The sequence below is a fragment of the Chelonoidis abingdonii genome, chromosome 4 (genome assembly GCF_003597395.2).
Source record: "Chelonoidis abingdonii isolate Lonesome George chromosome 4, CheloAbing_2.0, whole genome shotgun sequence".
Lineage (NCBI taxonomy): Eukaryota > Metazoa > Chordata > Testudines > Testudinidae > Chelonoidis > Chelonoidis abingdonii.
In genome coordinates this window covers 67,574,906-67,595,105 of record NC_133772.1, presented here as the reverse complement: position 1 = coordinate 67,595,105, position 20,200 = coordinate 67,574,906, and positions in this window count along the sequence as shown.

Below are 20,200 nucleotides of genomic sequence, written 5' to 3'. Positions count from 1 at the left end.
GTTGTGTGGACGGGTGCGCAGTTAAATCGGTTTAACGCTGCTAAAATCGGTTTAAGTGCGTAGTGTAGACCAGGCCATGGACTTTAAGGCCAGAAGGGACTCCCATGATCATCTAGTCTGACCAGCACATTGCAGGCCACAGAACCTCACCCACCCACTCCTGTGATAGATCCATAACCTCTGGTTGAATTACTGAAGTCCTCAATTCATGGTTTAAAGACTTCAAGTTACAGAGAATCCATAATTTACACTAGTTTAAACCTGCAAGTGACCCATGTCCCATGCTCCAAAGGAAGACGACCCCCCCACCCCTGGGTCCCTGCCAATCTGACCGGGGGGAAAATTCCTTCACAACCACAAATATAGCAATCAGTTAGATCCTGAGCATTTGGACAAGGCCCACCAGACAGATACCTTGAAAGAATTCTCTGTAAAAACTCAGAGCCCTCCCTATATAGTTTCCCATTACCAGCTGTTGGAAACATTTGCTGCTAACATTCGCAGATTAGCTCCATGCCATTGTAGGTAATCTCATCATACCATCCCCACCATAAACTTATCAAAGTCAGTCTTGAAGCCAGTTAGGTTTTTTTGTCCCCACTTCTCACTGTTTCAGAACTTCACTCCTCTGATGATTAGAAGAGATATGAGTGCTCTTAAATACTTGTCTGACTTAGGTGAGTGTATGCCGAGAAGCTTGTGCCATGTAGACTTTGAGTCTTAAAGATCTACAGAATGGATATTTTATATGTTGATCCAAATCCCTGTACCCCTTTGGATACAGACTACATATCTCTGCTTCACCAGCAACTGAGGACCAGTCAGCTATTAGTCCTAGGGCTGCACTGCTGTTAACTCTGGAGACCTAGGATTATTTCTTTGCTGAAGTGTTTGGAAGGACTGAAATTCTGCCATGGGTGGCAAAGCCTGCCCCAAAGGGGGGGGGCAGGGGCCAGGCCCTCCCATCTCATCTCTCCACCCGAGGCCCCACCACCAGCCAAGCCAGGAGCTGGAGCAGGCTGGGAGCAGCAGACCCTCCACCTGCCCAGAGTGGGGGGATCAAGAGCAGTCCCTGGCCCATGTCCCCACCCCAAAGGCTCCCCAGCCAGGAAAGGAGGGTCTGCAGCTCCCCACAGCTGTGGGCATAGGTGCCAACTCCATGGGCTAGAGCACCCACAGAAAAAAAATAGTGTGTGCTCAGCAGCCCCTCCGATCAGCTCCTCCCCCATTCCAGCACCTCCCACCTACAGCAATCAGCTGTTCAGCGGCATGCAGGAGATGCTGGGGGGAGAAGTGGGTGCAGGAAGAGGGGTGGGTGGGCGTGAGGACTTGGGGAAGGAGTGGAGAGGGGGGTGGGTCCTGGGGTGGAGCAGGGGTTGAACACCTCCAGGAACTGAGGAAGTTGGTGTCTATGGATGTGGGGAGTCATGCCATGGATCATCCACGTGCCTGGATGGGCGGGGGTCAAGAGCAGCCCCCAGCCTGTGACCCCACCCTGCAGGCCCCCGCCCAGGGCAGGCGGAGGGTCCACGGTGTGGCTCCCCAAAGCTTCCCACATGGCTCTTACCATGGCCGGGCTGTGGCCTCTCAGCTGGAGCCAGGCCCAGGTAAGAGCTGCGTGAGGCGCACGGGCAGCTCAGCTGTGAGGCGCCATAGACCCTGCTGCCCTGAGTGGTAGCATGAGTGGGAGCAGCTCTTGACCCCCTGACCCTGGGCAGGTGGAAGGTCTGCAGCACCTCACAGGCTCCATGGTCAGGCTCCAGCTGCTGGCCTGGCTGGAGGGGGATGGGCCTCAGGGGGAAGTGGGGGGCTACTAAAAAGTGGGAAGGTCATGCCCCCCCCTCAATTCCAGCGCGCCTGGATCCTGCCATTCTTCTCAAAGTCTGAAGAGTCCATACTGCATATTATGACCACACTGTAAAGACTGAGAAACCATCTCTGAGAGAAGATCAGAAGGGAATGTGTTTTGACTGTTGTGCTGAAGGACAGAAAACATTATGTTGAAACCTAATATTTGAATGTATCCAACAGAAACAAAGTTGGGAAGTCTGTAATAGAAACACCAGCAGGTTTACTGTCTAATAGCTTTTATATAAAAGTTGTTCATAGTATTCCAACTACTATTTACAAGTCTGATGCTATTTACAATCTTTTCTGTGTGCATCAAATGTTTGTTTTTCTAAGAATGTGTATGGTAATCTCTCTTTGAAATTTACTGGAAACTATTACCAACAATGTATCAGGGTTTCACGTACAATAGTGGTAGGTTTCACTCTGTTATGCTTCCTGAAAAGTGCAGAAAAGACAGAACTCTGGCCTGTGTTTCAGCAAAATGTCAAGTTAAGGTGCTGGAAGAGTTATACATAGTATTACATCAGTGTCCTCCAGCCCTGTTACACTAGCACATATGAGTTTGTATTTGTGTGGTATTCTTCCTCTCCATGAAAGTGTTTGGATGGTACATGCTAACTCACAGATAGTAACTAAAATTCAAAAACAGTAATAAAAATTGCTATAATACCCAGTGACCATACATAAGTGAAACAGCTCCAATAAAATAAGAGGGCCACGCATCTGCTTCCAAACTTGAAATGAAAAGGAAATTAATCTTTTCTGGTGTTCAGAAAAGTTTACATCACATTTGAATCTATTGTCTTTTATATTCACACTCCCTAGGACCAGAAATAGGAAATGGCTCCATTGTGCAGGTCCCAGAGATTTGGATTACTCACGTAGATATCATAACTTTCGAACACTTATTCAAACCTAACCTCCCAAGTCCCATCATTAGTGGACACCTAAATTGTTGATTTATTTTGAATATCGTTAATATGACACTCACATGTTGAGATTTATTTTCATGTTCAACAACTATGCATACAGATAGTTCTGAGCGGAAATAATCTGGGTCTTAGGCAGCTTGGAAAGGTTCTACTCACAGAAGGCTCTCTTCGTTTCCCATTCTGTTCTGCTACCTGCAAAACTCATTGGAGGGGGCAAGAAAAGGGGAAATTTCTTAAATAATTTCTCCAGTTTAATTTAAATAATGTCCTCAGCTGTCTGTCCTATGATTTACATACTAAGGAGATTGCATTATATTGTTATATCAGTTTAGTTTCTTCAGGGGAAAAAGCCCTCCAGATGTATTTGACTTAGTCATTAGTGCAAACATCCCATTTATGTAACATCATTCCCTAGATCAACTGTAAAGACACTGTTGGTTTTGGCAAGCTTAGGAGTGGACAGACATTGATCTAAGCAGCTGCCTCCTCACTACTCCCTCTGACTTCATTGTCATGGATCCACACAGCACCAAAACATAAAACCAGGCAGATGGTTCAGCTGATGAAATCATTATTGTAAAGCTATTCAAGGAGTTAGGGGAAACATTCTTGGCTGCTTTAGAGAGATTATTTCCTTTTTTTCAGAGAATATTTTTTTCCAATAAGACATGAATGAAATTATAAACAAATATTTAGTGCCAGATTCTGATACCCTTGGGTAATACCTTCTTCTGCAACTTGTCCCACTGAAAACAATGGACTACTCTTAGAGTAAGGTATCATTCAACGTGAGTAAGAGTAACAGAAACTTTCCCTGAAAATGCACAAGTAATCTGTGAGTTTAATAGCAAACATTGTGTGTGTGTGTGAGAGAGAGAGAGCGTGTGTGCGTGTGTGTGTGTGTGTGAGAGAGAGAGAGCGTGTGTGTGTGTGTGTGTGTGTGTGAGAGAGAGAGAGCGTGTGTGTGTGTGTGTGTGTGAGAGAGAGAGCGTGTGCGCGTGCGCATGTGTGTGTGTGTAAAAAAAATTGCCATTATTATTATTACTTTGGTTTTTTTCCTTACCTGACAATGAAATAGTACAAATAATAAACTTTCATCCACTTTCCTGCTCATCTGAAGCAAGTACTTTTTACATAAATATCTTTATGATTTAGTTTTGTTCCCCATAATCATCATCATAGTTAACAGATAGTTGAATAATTTTAAAAGGTGAATAATTTATTCACTAATTACCAAATGCATATTCACAAAAAATTATCTGACAAACATTCACATAAATGATTCATCAGATTTATTTGGGGTTGGCAGCACAATGGAAACAATAGTCTGATAAATTGATCAACACTTTCTAAAAAGAAATCAGTTGAAAAAAATTATTTGTGAATATCATTCAAACAGCTCCAATGATAGGGGTGGATAAGTAGAGTTGGTAGAAGTTGTGCACATTATTTTTACACTTACACAACACTCTATACTAGAAATCTGTTTGGTTTTGGCTGAAATTCAAGGTGATGATGAGAATTTTTTTTAACTCTATTTATTTATTTAGAAAGTTTAATGGGTTTACAAATCATTGCCATGTAAATATAAGAGACAAAACAATAGTCAGATGATAATTTTTAAAACCCTAAATGGTCTGCGATTCATTGCTTCTTTCCCTGTGTTTTGTCACGGTGGTTAAGAAGTACCATATTGGTCTTGCTTTTGGTTCCTGACGTTTCATTCTCTGCGATCACAGACTTGGCATTTGCAGCTAAGGCTCCACTGCAGAAGATAATAATGCTAAGAATCTGGGATACCCTATGTTTGGTGAGCTTTAGGGTCCAATACAAGGTTTTGGGTTGGTTTTTGTCAAGTCTATATTTCAATATCATAGCGCACCAAATAACATTTTAGGGATATGCCTTTGTATATCAGGTCTTAAGTCAGCTTTTTAGAGAAAATTTTTCCTGAGGCAAGTTATCCTGTAACAGCCTACTGCAAGGTTCTTGCACCTTCCTCTGAAGTAGCTAGTACTGGTGACTGTCAGAGACAGGATATTGGACTAGCTGGATTATTGGTCATTCTACTACAGCAGCTCTTATGTTCCTAATTTAAAGTAACTAAGCCAAAATAATCACTGGCTTACCTCCACTGAAGTCAATTAAAACCGGAATAAATTTTGCCCATTGTCTCTGATTGCAATGCTATTATATGTATGTTTAAATTTCACAGTTCCCAATTGCCATATTATTGAAGCTGCTACACACTTGTACCTTACTTATCCGTGCTGATGATGACAGTAATCATAAGGCATTTTAAAGACAGTGCAAATGGCAGTGGTAATAAGGTGCAATCATATCAGGTGCCTCTATGAAGAAAAAAAGAATGTATTAAAATCTCCATCTGGAACCTTAATAAAGACACTAATATTTTTTAAATGTACACCTGATATACAAGAGTTACACTTACACGCTCAGTAAGTTCAAGTTCTGTATCATTTCAACATCTGATGTCTTTTGCTAGAGACTAGATCATTCCTCAGCTGTAAGAATAGAATAATTTCTAGCTCTGGCTACTCCGATTGTAATAACTGCTCATATCCCCTTGGTCTAGGACATATGAAATACTTAACTGCAGTATTTGAAATCCCTAAATGCAGGTATTATAATAATTAAATCTATTCAAACCAGGTTTCAGATCAGATCTATTCAGAAGTTTGATCAAAGCACGTGTTTCCAATAAATTGGGGCTGCCAAACACAGGTGATAATTAACGCCTAATTCTAATTTGGTGGTTGTGAAGGTGTGACTTTGGAGTTCCACGCTTTTCAAGCAAAAATAATATTGCTCCTGTTGATTGATTGTCCTTATGGGCAACATTCTCCTTTCTGATTTGCTCTGTGGACCTCATAGTAACGGGGTGGATTATAGGTGGTACCTATAGTTAAGGTTGCTCAACACTTCCCATTATAAAACCATTGTTTCAGTTGCTTATAGCTTCCCTAAACTTTAAGCATTCAAGATGAAATTTTCCATGCTGGGTGTTTGCCCTATGCTGAAATTTTAAAAAATGTTTTAAAGTTTAAAATTGTATGCTAATGGCAAATTTAAAACCCAGAGTGTCAAATTCTGTCTTCAGATTCAAGAGGGTTCTTGTTCCATACAGTAAGGTTCCAGTGATGTACCTGAAGGCAGAATCTGTCCCACAGAATCTAACATTAAGTTGTTGATTCAGCAAGATACTTAAGAGATGTGCATAACTTTAAGCATGTCAGTAGTTCCACTGAAGTCAATGGGTATTGGACCCGTCCCTAAATAATGAACAAGTGACATATTGAACTATTAGAGCTTTTCCCCTTCATTAAAAAATTAAAAAGTTCTCTGTCCAGTTCATAGTGAACAAGTGTCCATACAAAGCCCACCAATACTACTGACACTAGATGGCACACTTGTTGGCATACTCACTAGCAAGGACAAGGACTGAATGGGCAAGGAGACTGACTGACCTTCTCTCTCAAACATAAAGAGATGAGGTGCAGCAGAATTGTGCTCCTGCTATTCATGCTGTACCTGTCCTGTGAATAATTACAGGGCTTCAGTCTTCAGGACTGTCAGTCTCCCATGCTACACTCTTTTAAAACGATAGGATATGTTCTATAAATTGTGCTACATTTCTTTACACAAATAGATGATGAAAATCCGTGACGCACCTATTCACCTTAAGGCTGAATTTAACCATTATTTTGATCTATTTTCAAGCATAATATGGGTGCATTATAGAATGGTTACTGATTGATAAAGAGAGCCAGAATAAGTGAGTCACTAAAAGTCATGACGTTACTCATGTTGTTCCTCATATTTTGCATTAGTTTCTGCTTTGGGTAATAGTAAACAGAGTAATCATCAGGACACATTCTACCATGGCATATGTAACTCCTTTTAAATAAGTAGAATTATACCAGAGATAAATTTAGTTCAGCGTTGGATGAATTTCACCAAAATTTAATTTGGTTAAGAAACCATTTCTCTGTGTGTGTGTGTGTTTGCTTGTACACAATGTTTGCACTAAATCATACACTTCATTTTAGGATTTTTTTTCTAATGTATTTTAAACAAGCTCTTTGCAAGATAAATATTACAACACAAATGTGTTTGAGTGCAGGGTCTAAAAAAACAGTAGGCATTTTCACATCTAAAGCAGTGCAAATATGCTGGGTTTTGTGCCCCAAATAATTGCAGTTTATTCTTAATAGATGCAAATGTGCCTTATAAATGGCATTATTTCTCCAGAAACAATACTTCCTTTTATCTCCTTCCCTTCAAAAGTGCCTAATAGAAAAACCTAACTTATCTGCTTCATCTTAAAACTGGAGCTGCCTGTCAAGTCTTGACAATCTTCAGATTCTTTGAGAAATAGGAAGCAACCTATTGTGCTCAAATTTGCTCTTAGTGACAGCTGAACCCACAGGAGCATCTAGTTAAAAATAATTGATAGCACTTGAAACAGAAAAGATTACAAATCAGGTATGAAGAGTTTACATTCAATGGCAACCTTAAAACTAATTGTGCAGTTAAGAAATCAGCTTCTAAAGGAGAAAAAAATTAAGGAGAGGATAATGAAAATTTTGTTTTGGCAGATGCACTTTCATTCTGACACTATTTTCTGTTTTAAAGTGAGATTTGGAAAATGTATAAGCAGTATATTAAAGGGCTGAGTCCAATGCAAAATCTGTGATCCAAACACTCCAAACTTTGGAAATGGATATTTATCTGAATTTTATGACTTGAGTCCATCTGTAGTTTGTTATAAACAAGTCGTAATGCATAAGTGAAAAAATCTGGATGCAGAAGGAAGGGAGCTCAATCCTGCTACTATTCAAGTTAACAGCAAAGTTCTCATTGACTACAGTGGGAGTTGGATCAGGCACTAGGATTCCAATACAACGTTGGCAAAACTTCAAACATATATATATATAACCAGTGTTAGGAATTTTTAACCCTGATTCTTATAGCAAACTATATTACCAGATGCCAAAAATGAAGATAACATGGGAGGAAGTTTATTTTGATGAGGAAATCCCTAAATGCTGTTGAAAATATGTCTGGAATGGTTAATTAGTATGTAGGAGCTTTGGAGGAAATGATATCTTGCAGCTTGACCATCATCTTTTTGCCAGGTTTCCCTTCGATTTATCTCTTATCTGCAGGAAACTGTCTCACAGCTTCTGAATCTGCAGTTGGCTAAAAGGAGAAAAAGGACAATGACTCATTTTTGGGCAGTGGTACAAGTTCTTTTTGGATTCTAAGTTTCCACATTAATGTTAGTTAATGTTACATCTAATGCACTTCAGCCCATCCCGGGGAAATCCAGGGTGGGCTCTGAATCTAACCAAAAGTGAAAGTTCTTTTTTAAAATAACAAACAGTAAATTAAAGCAGGAGATAAGACCCAGGGGATGAAAACACTGAGTAATGCAAAAAGTATTTGCTGCTTTTCCTATGACTAAGGCATCAAAAATGTGTATTATTAATAAATGAGAGTATTGTGAGCTGGTAAATAACTGCTGACAGGATACAGCAGCCGATACCCACTGAAGTTATTTCTGGCTAGGAACATTAAGCATGCTGGCTGCCGTGCATTGCATTTGATGGACTGTTTTCATGCATGATCAAACTGGGCAAATGTTTAAGATTCCTTGCTCTGCAGCTAGCCATGTGTCTTGCCAACAAAGAATTGGTTATCAATATTGAGGGGTGAAGCTCTACGGATTAAAAGGTGGGATTAGGATCCTGATCTTGGAAAGCACTTAAGCACATGCTTAGCTTTTAACCTTTGAGTAGTCCCATTACAATGTTTACAGTTAAGCATGTGCGTAAGTGCTGTCTAAAGAAATGAGGGGAGGGGGGCAGCACTTGTGTGAAAATGCACGAGTCTTGTATCACCATTAATGAGACATCAAGAGAGTTATTAAAGGTTGGGGGAACGTGTCCCTTTCATTTTGCCTCTCACCATGTTTGCTTCAATGTTCAGAGGTGTGGTTTGATCTGGATAAGTACCTAAAAATTCAGCTGCATATCCAAATATTACACAAAAGGAAAATATTACATAAAAGCGTAATCTAATCGTGTAAATATTTTTTCCAGTTTCACAGACTGAATCCCGAACACGTCATGCATCTCACATTTTTCTTCTCCCAGCTCTCTCCACATCCCTGAGCTAACATCTGAAATAAGAATAGACAATCAATATGTTACTAATCAAGAAGTCTGCTTATTGCATTATACAGACTTCAGAGGAATTTCTTCCTTTGTCTGATTAATATTATAAACAGGCCTCGTTTGCATTAACATATCCTTATGTAGCAAATCCAAAAGTGACAAACCAAACAGTTTCAAGTGGTTACATTCCATCTCCAAATGTCCCAAGTGTTGCACACCATTAGAAAGCTGCATCCTGGACATGCATGAGGGGAAACAAAGAGCGGCAGCACCATGTAGGCAGTTTGACTGGCTCTACGTGTTGAAGCAGATGATTACAACAAGGTTTTTACATTTCCAAAGAAATACTGAAAATGCAATCTGGTATCACAGCTGCAGAGCCAGAAATATTGTATCGGTTACTGAGAGGGAAGACATTTGTTCTTGAAAGTGACATTTCAGGAAGGGCTTACATCTGAGTCATCATCTCTGACAGCGTGTGTGTCCATCTTAAAGCTAAACTGCAAAGCTTCTGCAAAACATTTTAGAATAGTTTTAAGATCCTCATCTCACTGTGGGCCTGGCCCAAAGCCCACTGAAGTCAGTGAAAAGATTTCCTTTCCATATTTTATATTTATAAATATATTATATTATAATTATATATTATAAATATAACGTCATTGCTGTTTTTATTATTATATGTTCTTATTGCACAACATAAAGCTGTTAACAAAACACATAAAGGCGCACTTGCTCAATTATTGCTATTTATGTGGTGCTCCAAAGAAGGCTAGATACTTCACAGGCAAATAAATAGGCACAGTTCCTCTCTATACAGCTTACAATCAACATTTTAGACAAGACACAATGCACAAACTCAACAACAATGCAGAGGAAATAGCAAGAAAGTAATAAATAGGATTATAAGCATGCAGTCCCATGGTTAGGCTTTGTTATGTGCATGTCTTGATGGCATTAGTGGCTTGCTCCTGCATCTCCCCTCTGCAGAATGAATGGCCAGTGGGGTGAGCAAAGTCCTGGATCCACCAGACCCACCCCCCAAAGATTTCAGGGCACTGGGGCACAGGGAGCCCATGTGGAATACAGCTGTGCAGCAACAAGAGAGTGTGAACTCACAGCAGGGGTGGGAGCTTGAGATCATGGATTCTTTTCCTTCTACTATGGCCAGAGCGCTCATAGCCACTAAGCAGGGCAGGATTTTTCCCCATGGAAGTCTTTTACAAAATTTATTTACCTGTGTGGAGATAGAGATGTTGGGATCTTAAATTGTGTTAGATTCTTGTGTAGCATGCAGGGTTATGTGGCTAACTGTAAAGTTTGGAAATGCATGTTTCGGGTGTCTTGAGCTGAGAGTGAATGAATATCCTCAGGATTATCACTATTCATCCCTCTGCATCTTCTGCTAGTTACATTATCTTTGTGCATGTTCAAATTCGGGATGAGTGAACCTCAAGAGACTTGGAGTTGGGGTTTGGGTCAGATAAAGATCTGCCAAGTTTGAAGGACGCTTTTTTGAAGTTTATCTAAATGGAGTCACTTGAATTTGCACAACTGAGCTGGAAATTATGAGGCAACAGGCTTTCTCATGAGATTTCCTGTTCTTGCTGCTTCCAGTAGGGCCGGAAGTAGCACAAGAATAGCCTTTCTTGTATTTTATTACTTCTGCTTCTGCTTCTAGCCGGAACTTGGAAGTGCAGAGGTGCATGGAAATAAAAAATTGTTAGGGGGAGAGTTAACTGAACAGTTCTTAGTAACAACAACGATGTTCCATTCGTTTAAAGTGAAAATCTGGAATCACTGAGTCTCACAGTTGCACAGTCCTTGCATAGAATCATAGGATTTGAAGGGACCTTGAGAGGTCATCTAGTCCAGTCATGGCAGGGCTAAATATTATGTAAGATACATGTATGTAAACATGTATGTAAGATAAGTAAGCATGATGGCATGATTAGCTGTACTGATCCTCTGCACAGAGCTGGCCAAATAATTTGCAACAAACCAGTCAGCCAGTAAATTTAATCCTTTTTCTTGTTCAAAGTATTTAGGTGCCCAACTTCCACTGAATTCAATGGGCATTAGGTACCTAAATACATTTGAGGAGCTGGGTCAAATTGTGTTATTAGGTATTTGTTTGCTATTCATAATCATTTAGCAAATGCTTTGTGCAAACAAATATCAGTCTCTGGGTTGTTCATGAAAAGTTTGCAGCAAGTATTGCTTCAAGTACTTCAATATCCCAGCTGAGTTTCGTGATCTTCGTCACATGGTATTGTTTCTGTTCCCTGACTGGCAGGACCTACCCTTTATTTCTGTTTCTGCCTGAAATTCTTTTTGATTGCAAAATGAATTGTGCTTCATGATGAATCCTGGCTACTAGCCAAAAATTCACTGTCCTAAACAAAACTTATTTTGCAGGAATGTTGGCAAGAAATTAAATAAAAGGGGTGTGAGCACAGTTTAAGAGAAATTCTGCTTAGACATCACCAGAAAGTTCCCTGAGTTATTCTCACTGAACTCCAGTCCCAAAAGTGCATTGTACATTTTAGATTGAAACCTGCTGATTTTTGCTAGAGACATGTCAGTATCCCAAGTGATAATCAAGTACTAGCATTTTTAACAGCATCTTTATGATATAGTATATGGAGAGATTCTCTATTGACTCAGGCATGCAACATTGCATTAGTTTATGCTTGGTTCCTGACATCATGGCTATCTATGTCTATAATACACTCATTATTTAAAAAAAAATTGAAAGCTGAGAATCTGAAGCACAATTCTGTGTCCAGGGGTGAATTCCATAGTAAACTCCTTGGGAGTAGAATTGCAGAAGTCCAGCAAACACATGATATAGGAACCTATATTTTAAAGAATAGGGTGAGAATAGGGTGTTTTTAAACAACAAATTAAACCCTATATTTGCTTGCTGTGACTGTCACATGAAGACTGTGCTGTAAGAAGTGAGGAATTATTATAGACAAATAGAATCTACTTGTGTCTCTTGAACATGTTTTCACACACAATATGTTTTGATATTGACCTAAATTCTTACTAAAATGGTTCCTTATTTAGGCCTCCATTACCATATATGGGCATTACTAATCCTCAGAATTGCCTAAATAACACCATCTCTCCACCCCGAAATGTAGAGCAACCTAATGGCACTTTTCTGTATTCCTTGCTCAGGCAAAACTCCTATTGATTTCAATGGGGATTTGACAGTCAATGGGTATTTTGCCTGAGAAAACATCAAAATGCCTTTACCTGGGATTTGCTATAATACAATAAAACATTTCATATGTCAATACATATACATATATCTGGAATACATATATCTCCTCATGAGGTTTTATTTTATATCATCCCACAAAATGGGAGGTGGTAGAGAGAGATGTGTGGTCCAGATGAATATCCCTTTCCAGGATTTTTCAGTGAAAGTCTGAAACAGTTACTGCTTTTCCTATTGCTTCATCAGCCTGAAGCGTTAGTAGTACACTCCCAACAGAAAATTTTCAGTGGTCCTTCAATCATGGACAGATCGTAAAAAGTCTGAACAGCTGCAAATTTCATGTCTAATCTCTAGCTAAGTTTTTCACAAACCTCTTAAGTTTGCATAATAAATACCAAAAAAGCTTAAGCGAAAGAACTGAATATCATTATCAACATTATTATGCAAGCAGATTGCAAATCATTCAGCATCCTAAAATATGTCATTTCACTAAGAAACTTTTCTGGAAATCTTTTTGAGAGAATTAACATTTCTGAGAGTAAATGTAAACTAAAAAGCTGAGTTTGTACTCAGAAAACGGACTATGCAAAAGTTACCTTGAGGAGTTCCAAGTTCATCCTTTTGCACTGGAAAGCAACGTTAAACAAGGCTTTGTTGAGACTCTTATACTGACTTTGTTGTGTTTAATAGTCAAAAGAAGATTTTTTTTAAACTGACATCCTTGTAAATTTCAACACTACTGTAATAAAGATTAGCGTTCCAAAGTTTAGATCCATGTATGGATCCAATATAAACCAAAGTTCAGAAGCATCCAGAACCAGGGATTTTGTTTGGCCAGTTCTACAAAAAGGGATAAATCACAAAGTCCAAATCTGGATCTGTTTATATACTTTCCTGACATTTGGGAGAGAGTGGGGCTGAGGTTTTGAGGTAGGCCAAGTTAAAGACTCTGCAATCAGAATCTAGCTGTCAATTTCCTTGATGATCCATGAGGCAGAAAAAAATCCATCTGACTCTTATAGCAGTATTCACTGTGGTGAAGTAACTAGACCTGAGATGCAGGAGATCTGGGTTCTATTTCTGATGGTGCCACATACTTCTTGAGTGACCTTGTGTAAATCACTGACTTCACCTCTCTGTGAATCATCTTTCCCTTCTGTAAAACAGGGATGAATAATACTTCCCTACTTCAATGGAGTGGAGGGGAGATTTGAAGATGAATTCATTAATGGTTGTGATACACTCAGATATTATAGTGATGGAGGCCCAGACAGGAAAGAGAGGCAAAGAGGAGTACTTTAGTATGTGCTTAACTTTGAGCATGTTCTAAGTTCACCCCAGTTCAACAAAGCACGAGCTCATAGTTAAAGTGCTTTTGCTGAATTGGGACCTTTGTCTGGAAGGTTGGCAGATATGACTCAAAAACAGAGTATATAAGGTATGTTGAGAAATAAAGGATCTCAGGCTGTGTTTTCGGTGAGCCTTTGGTAATGCAGAAATCTACTACTGTCTTCTGTTGATAGTCACATTTCCGATATTAGCCTCTTTTTGTGTCAAAATCTGTCCTTCGATGGACGTGTACAGCTTCTATGGAATTCAGTGCAGTTGTATTCATATATGAGGGCAGAATTTGGATCATTAGGTTTAAATGACAGATTTGAAAAGTGACAATTTATGTCAGAGATGGGCCTGAACCAGAACACGGTATCAAAAACTTCTCAAACTCCAGGGGAGTTTGGACCCAAATCAAACTTTACAGCTCAGGCTCATCTGTATAAGATAGATCTGAACCGGATTGCCAGACCTTAACCAGTAGTTATTTTATCAACACAACAAACAGAGTTGGGCATGATACTGTTACAGTTCAATATTAGAACAGCTCTCTCATTCATTTAGCAAACACTCTTTTAATATACTTGAATTCAAGGAGCTCAGAACACAAGACATTATCATCATGTGGATCACAGGATCTAACACTTTTTGGAGTTAGTTATCAGTTGCAGTAAAATAAACATTTTATAAGCCTCTATTCTTGTGCCATATTTGTAAAAGCTGAAAAGCTATCACCAGAACAAATGCTTCTTTCATTGGCTTTCTGAAAACGTACAGTTCATTTAAAGCCTAGAAGATTAAATTGTGTTCGTCTGGGAGACGGCGTGTAGACAAAATCTGCTTCAAAAGTCAGAAGGCCCCTGAGTCAGAGGAAAGTTCAATTAATTTGTCAGAGAACTGAAAACAGATGATTTCAATCAGCAAAAAAAATGACTTCATGGCAGGAGTATACTGAAAAAGACAAGGGTTTGATTTCCAATATACAAACAAGTGGCCCCCTAGAATTAAACTGTGCTTTAGCACTATTCCAAAAATATTTCCAAAGCCAGGCTTTTTGATGTCTTGAGTAAATGAAGTCAGAATGTAAAGTTCAGAGTTTTGTATAGCTACAGTGGAAACCTCCGTGGAAAGTGATAACAGACAGCCCCCTCCCCCCATCCCACTTCCTGTTCTTTAAGCAAAAGAGTGCCATGCTGGCTTTCATGAATGGTCAGGCTTCCTCATGAACTCATTGGCTAAGCCTCTGCTGGGGCTCACCAATCAGAAGTCTTGGCTACACCCACAGGATCAGTGTGAGGCCTCTGTCTCTGCTGTGAATGATTTTTGCTTCTAGTCTCATACCTTGTTGAAGCTCTCTCTTTTAAATAGGAAATGATGCAATTTTTTTTTTTAAACAGACCATATGAGGATTCTGGTATAATTGTATCATTCTTGTACGAGGGCTGTGGTTACCTCCAATAGCCCACAGGCTTCGCTTCTTGGTTCTGTGTTGACTTTAAGGATCTTGTGACAGCAAAAGAGTTGAACAGCTATAAATTCATTTCTTTGCATGTGGCTTTGGCTCGAGTTTCATTCACTAAAACAACTGTAACCCTCAAATGTCTCAGCAGTGCAGCTGAGAGACAAAGAGAGGAAGGAAGGAAGGTTTTCTCTGAGCCTTTTACAGGAGCTGTAGAAATGCTTGCAGCATACCAAGTGAAATCTGCTTTGGAGCATTTTTTCACTGAATAACAAAGACTAGTAGTCAAATTGCTGTGCCACAGCCAAAACAATTTAATTGTCCTCATTAATGATATGCCATTTGGAGTGGGGAATGCCGCGGGGCACACAAAGAGAGTGACCCTTTATTTACTAACAATTCAAGGCAAGAAAAACCAGTTTATTGCATAAAAAATTGGTGTATTGTTGACAAATAGTTGTTATTTGAGAGGATACTTTCTACTTCTCATAACCCTGAATGAATCATTAATCGTAAAAATGACCCGGGGTGAAAATAGCTGCTTATCCTTAGTAGAAGAATTAGCAGCTATTGCTCCATCTTGTTTGCTTTGAGGCTTCAGCCAAGAAATTGAAATGCACATTAAATAATTCAAAGCACTAGATCAAACTCTTCTAGTTTATTAGTGTCTGTCTTTTGGACAAACTTAAAACTAAAATCCTACTTGTAGTTTTCAAAGATCATATGGATGTTTTTATATAAGTCGGGGTGAATCCTTTCATCTAACCAAACAAACCTACGTTTGCTTCTCTAAGTCCCCCCCTACATTTTCATTTGATAGTATTTTACTTGTGCCTCAGATTGTTGTGCAGTATTGCCGTAGGCTGATATTTAGTGAGTTCATGCACGCCAGAGGTGGCTGTATTTCAATAGTGGGTGAACGAATCCTTACATGCCCTCTCTTCTCCGTTATCTCTCAGGGGAATGGTGAGATTAAATTTGAAAACACAAGGTGTTATGTCAGGCCAAATTATTGTTATTTATTTTATGTTATCTACATTCACTATTCCCTCCTTCCCCTGCCAAAAATAATCAAAATTATTTTTATTATCATTATTAGCTCACTACTACAAAGCTATGGAACAAAAATGGCAAACAAATACAGAGGATGGTGGTAGAACATTTTATGTGGATTTATAACCCTAAACTTGTTGGTATAGACAGCATTAAAAAAGCAAGAAAAAGAAAAAGCTTGGAGGTGAGAAAGAAAGAAACCTACACATTTGTGATTTAAACCTTGCATGGACACTTTTGGATTTGGACTGTAGGTGCCGGGGGAGGGTGGATTTTCACTGTAATGCTTTTGCATTTTCCAGTGCTTATTCATCTTCCTGTTTTCTCTTGTTTCTCAAGTGTTGGCAATGATAACAGAAAGGGTATGTCTACAGTGCAGCGGGGAGCATACCTCTCAGCCCAGGTAGATAGACTTGCACTAGCCCAAGCTAGCACATGAAAAATAGCACCAACAGAGGCTTGGGCTAGTGACCCACACTTGGACTCACACAACCTCCTGGGTCAGAGCTAGAGTGACTAGCCCAGTGCCACATCGTCCACATCACTATTTTTAATGCATTTGCTCGAGCCAAGCTAGCGTGAGTCTGGCTGGCTGGCTGGGGGGCTCACTCCCAACTGCACTGTAAATATATCCATAGTGACTATAGTGGTAAGATGGGAACAGATGGACCTCTATGCCAAGTCAGGATGAGGTTGCCTCCCTCCAGCCTGGAAGCAGTTTTGCTCTGCTGTGTGGACCATAGGAGGATATGGTGGGTGGAAAAGGCTTAGTATAGCAGGGGCCAGAACCCAATTGTATGCATCACAGCAGAAATTCAGATTGCAAAAAATACATAATGGCAATAACAGTAATAATAATACTAATATATTATTTGTATAATTGTAGCCCCTAGGAGCCCTACTCATGGGCTAGAACTGCATTGTATTAGGTATTGTATAAACATGGAACAAAAAGACAGTCCCTGCAAACAGCTTACATGAGATGCAGAATCAACCTAGCCCCTCTTTCTGACGAAGAGCATAGTCTGACCTTAAATGTCCAAGTACCTGTCATAAAATGATAATTTCAAAGCACAAATGTCTAGAGAAGAAACGTACAGTTGAAAGTACAGAAGTATAGTATGAAAATAGCTTTTACCCTTGGAAATTGGATATACAGTACTTGGAACCATTTTGAGAGGGGCAGAAAGTTCTTCTGTGTAAATCAATTTCTAACTTTCAGTGGCAACTTAAGAGCTCCAATAAACAAGACAAAAATAGTTAGATGTTAAATGAGAATGCAGTGACAAGGCAGAAACTGATGCTTTCATAGAAGATGATAAGAAAGACTCAGGATTCCAGGCTCTTGTGTAAAGGCCCAATACATGTCAAAGGGAAGACTCCTACTGAGATCAGTGGATGATCAGTTAGAGTCAAGTGTGGAAAATGGACATGTAGAATATGTCTACCTGAAACTAAAAGACAATCTCTTCTCTGTCCCTCAGTCTCTAAGGGAAAGGTGACAACCACAAATCACAAAACACACATATTTCCATCCTTCTGTTTCCATTGTAATGTCCCTGCAATCACAAAGTCTACATGACACTGGATCTGTTGTGAAACACTGACTAAATCATTAATGTACATAAGAACATAAGAATGGCCGTTGGGGAGGAGTACAGAAATCGTTTTAAAGAGCCCTTTATATCGATATAAAGGGCCTCGTTGTGTGGACGGGTGCAGGGTTAAATCGGTTTAACGCTGCTAAATTCGGTTTAAACGCGTAGTGTAGACCACGCCTCAGTGCCAGGACTTCTCTTGTGCCTGAGCCTTTCATGGTGGGCTGTAAAGTCCAGTATAGGCTCCTGCAGCTCCACAGACGCCAGGCACAATCGCACCCTAAAAATCTTTTCCTGCTCTGTCCCTGAAAAGTCTTAGCATTATGCAGCTTGCTACTGATCACAAAGAAATAAATACAAACAGTGCCTGTAAATACTTTGTCAGAGAATAAGGACTGGAATACAACAAAAACATAAAGAAAATCCTGTAAAGATGTATAATCAAGGAGATGATCCCTATTGGCATAAATGGCAAAACTGTTAATGACTTCACAAGAAGAAGATCAATCCCCTATTCTTGGTATTGTTTATTTGTTGCTAGTGTATCACTGCATGCTCAGGAGTAAACACCTTGTTGTACATGCTGTTACAGCAAACTAGGAATCAATATATTTCCTATATTTCATTCTTCTCCAAGCTAATGCTAATTGTGCAAATCAAATTTTACGACAGCCTGATTCTGACTGTTAAATCCACTATTCAGGTCTCTGTTATTGCTATAAAATCATATTTGTGTTATTTACAGAATGTGCAGGTACAGGGGAAATTTATTTTGAGCTGCATTGACTAGTTTTTCAGTAATCTTGAAGAAAAAAACATGGAATTTGAGGGTTGACATATTTGACAGTACGCAAATTAGAAGGGGGTTTATTTAAAATTGCTGCCATTTGCTACCCTGTGATTATCAGTTCAATCACACATCTTGAGTTGCAAGTGGCAAACAATACTCTCAGCACCAGCTATATTCTTCTCTTCAGCTAATTATGTTCAGCGTGTTGTAGCCAACTTGTCTCTGTTAACTGAAGTAAATACTGACTGAAGTCATATTTGAAAATGTCACTTGGCACCAATAGTTGATTTAAAATATACTTTATGTTTAAAATGAAAACCTAGCAGTTTGGTTACATAGTAGGACCAATCTACGGTCTTTGTTTAAGTCCCATACTCAGCATGGGTAGGGGTTCTTAGCATGTATCTTTAAGGGGTCAGAAATAAGCCAGCTACATTCTTTAAATATAACTATAAATTCAACCTCTGTTATAAGGCTCTCCTAAGACTGATGTACCAGGTATTACTGCTTGTCTTTTCTTCTCCAGATTCCTGGAACTGGAATCCATAATATCCTTAATAGTTCTATGATTTGTTGAAAGTTCCAAGAAAGCAGTGGTTAGATGATGAAAGGGAGAAAGGACTTACCAGCTGACGTACTGTGCTACTTACTTGCTGGGTGACTATGCGGAAGTCATTTAATCTTTTTAGCACTTTTTCTCTAACTAAAATTGATATAATAATACATACTCACCACACAAAGATTTTAAAGCATTGTGAAATCCTTAGATGAAAGGATGTATTTAAGATAACATTTTGTTTGTAGTAGTAGCTCTGAGCAAATAATTCATAATTAAAAAAAAAATTGGGTTTGTGGAATACTCACAAAAAGATTTGGAATTTCCTTGAATACATTCATTATTTGAAATTATTCAACAAATGTTTAGCTATTATTTTTAACTCTGTGTGCAGAATTCTCTGTGTTTGTTAGTCAAGTTATTTTGAATGGCTGTGATTGGTTAGGAAAGTCATGTGGTATTGCTTCCATTTCCAATTGGGTGAGCACTTCCAGCGTGAATACTTCCTTACAGAATTTCAGAATTAACTTTCTGTCAACACTTATATAAGTTTAACTCGATCATGCAAATGTCTCTGGAAAAAGAGGAATGAATTTAGTCTAAGAAAATTATTTTAAATACTCACAGTCCCCCCCGAACACACATACACACACACACTGGTGGCGCTAAGAATCAGCATCAGTAAACCAACCGCCCCTCCCCCTAGCATATAGGGATATCTCATACATTCTTAATTTCAAAGTTACCTTAGAACTATTTCTGCTTACTCCATAAAATTGCTATTTCTGCTTAATCCATTTCTGCTGCCCCACCCACCACTACAGTGATGTGTGGAGTACAAGAATTTATATAGTATAGACATTGTACTTGGACCAAAAATTAACCGCTCATTTACAAGAATTTGGTTACCATCCTTTTCTCACCATATCCTTTCCATATATTTTTATTTTCACTGAAGTATTATAAAGCCTGTGATCGTGATTACAGGTGCCACAGCATATTCTGCTGGGATAATATGATATAAAAGCCTTACCCATCTTGTTCTTATAGTGACAAACACTCCCTACACACCTCCTAACTAAAATGCTGTAAAGAAACAGCAGCATAATGGTAATTTATTTATATTATGGTAGCAGGTAGGGGACCCAGTCAGGGATCAGAGCCCCATTGTGCTATGCACTGACGCACTCTGTACAAACAAAT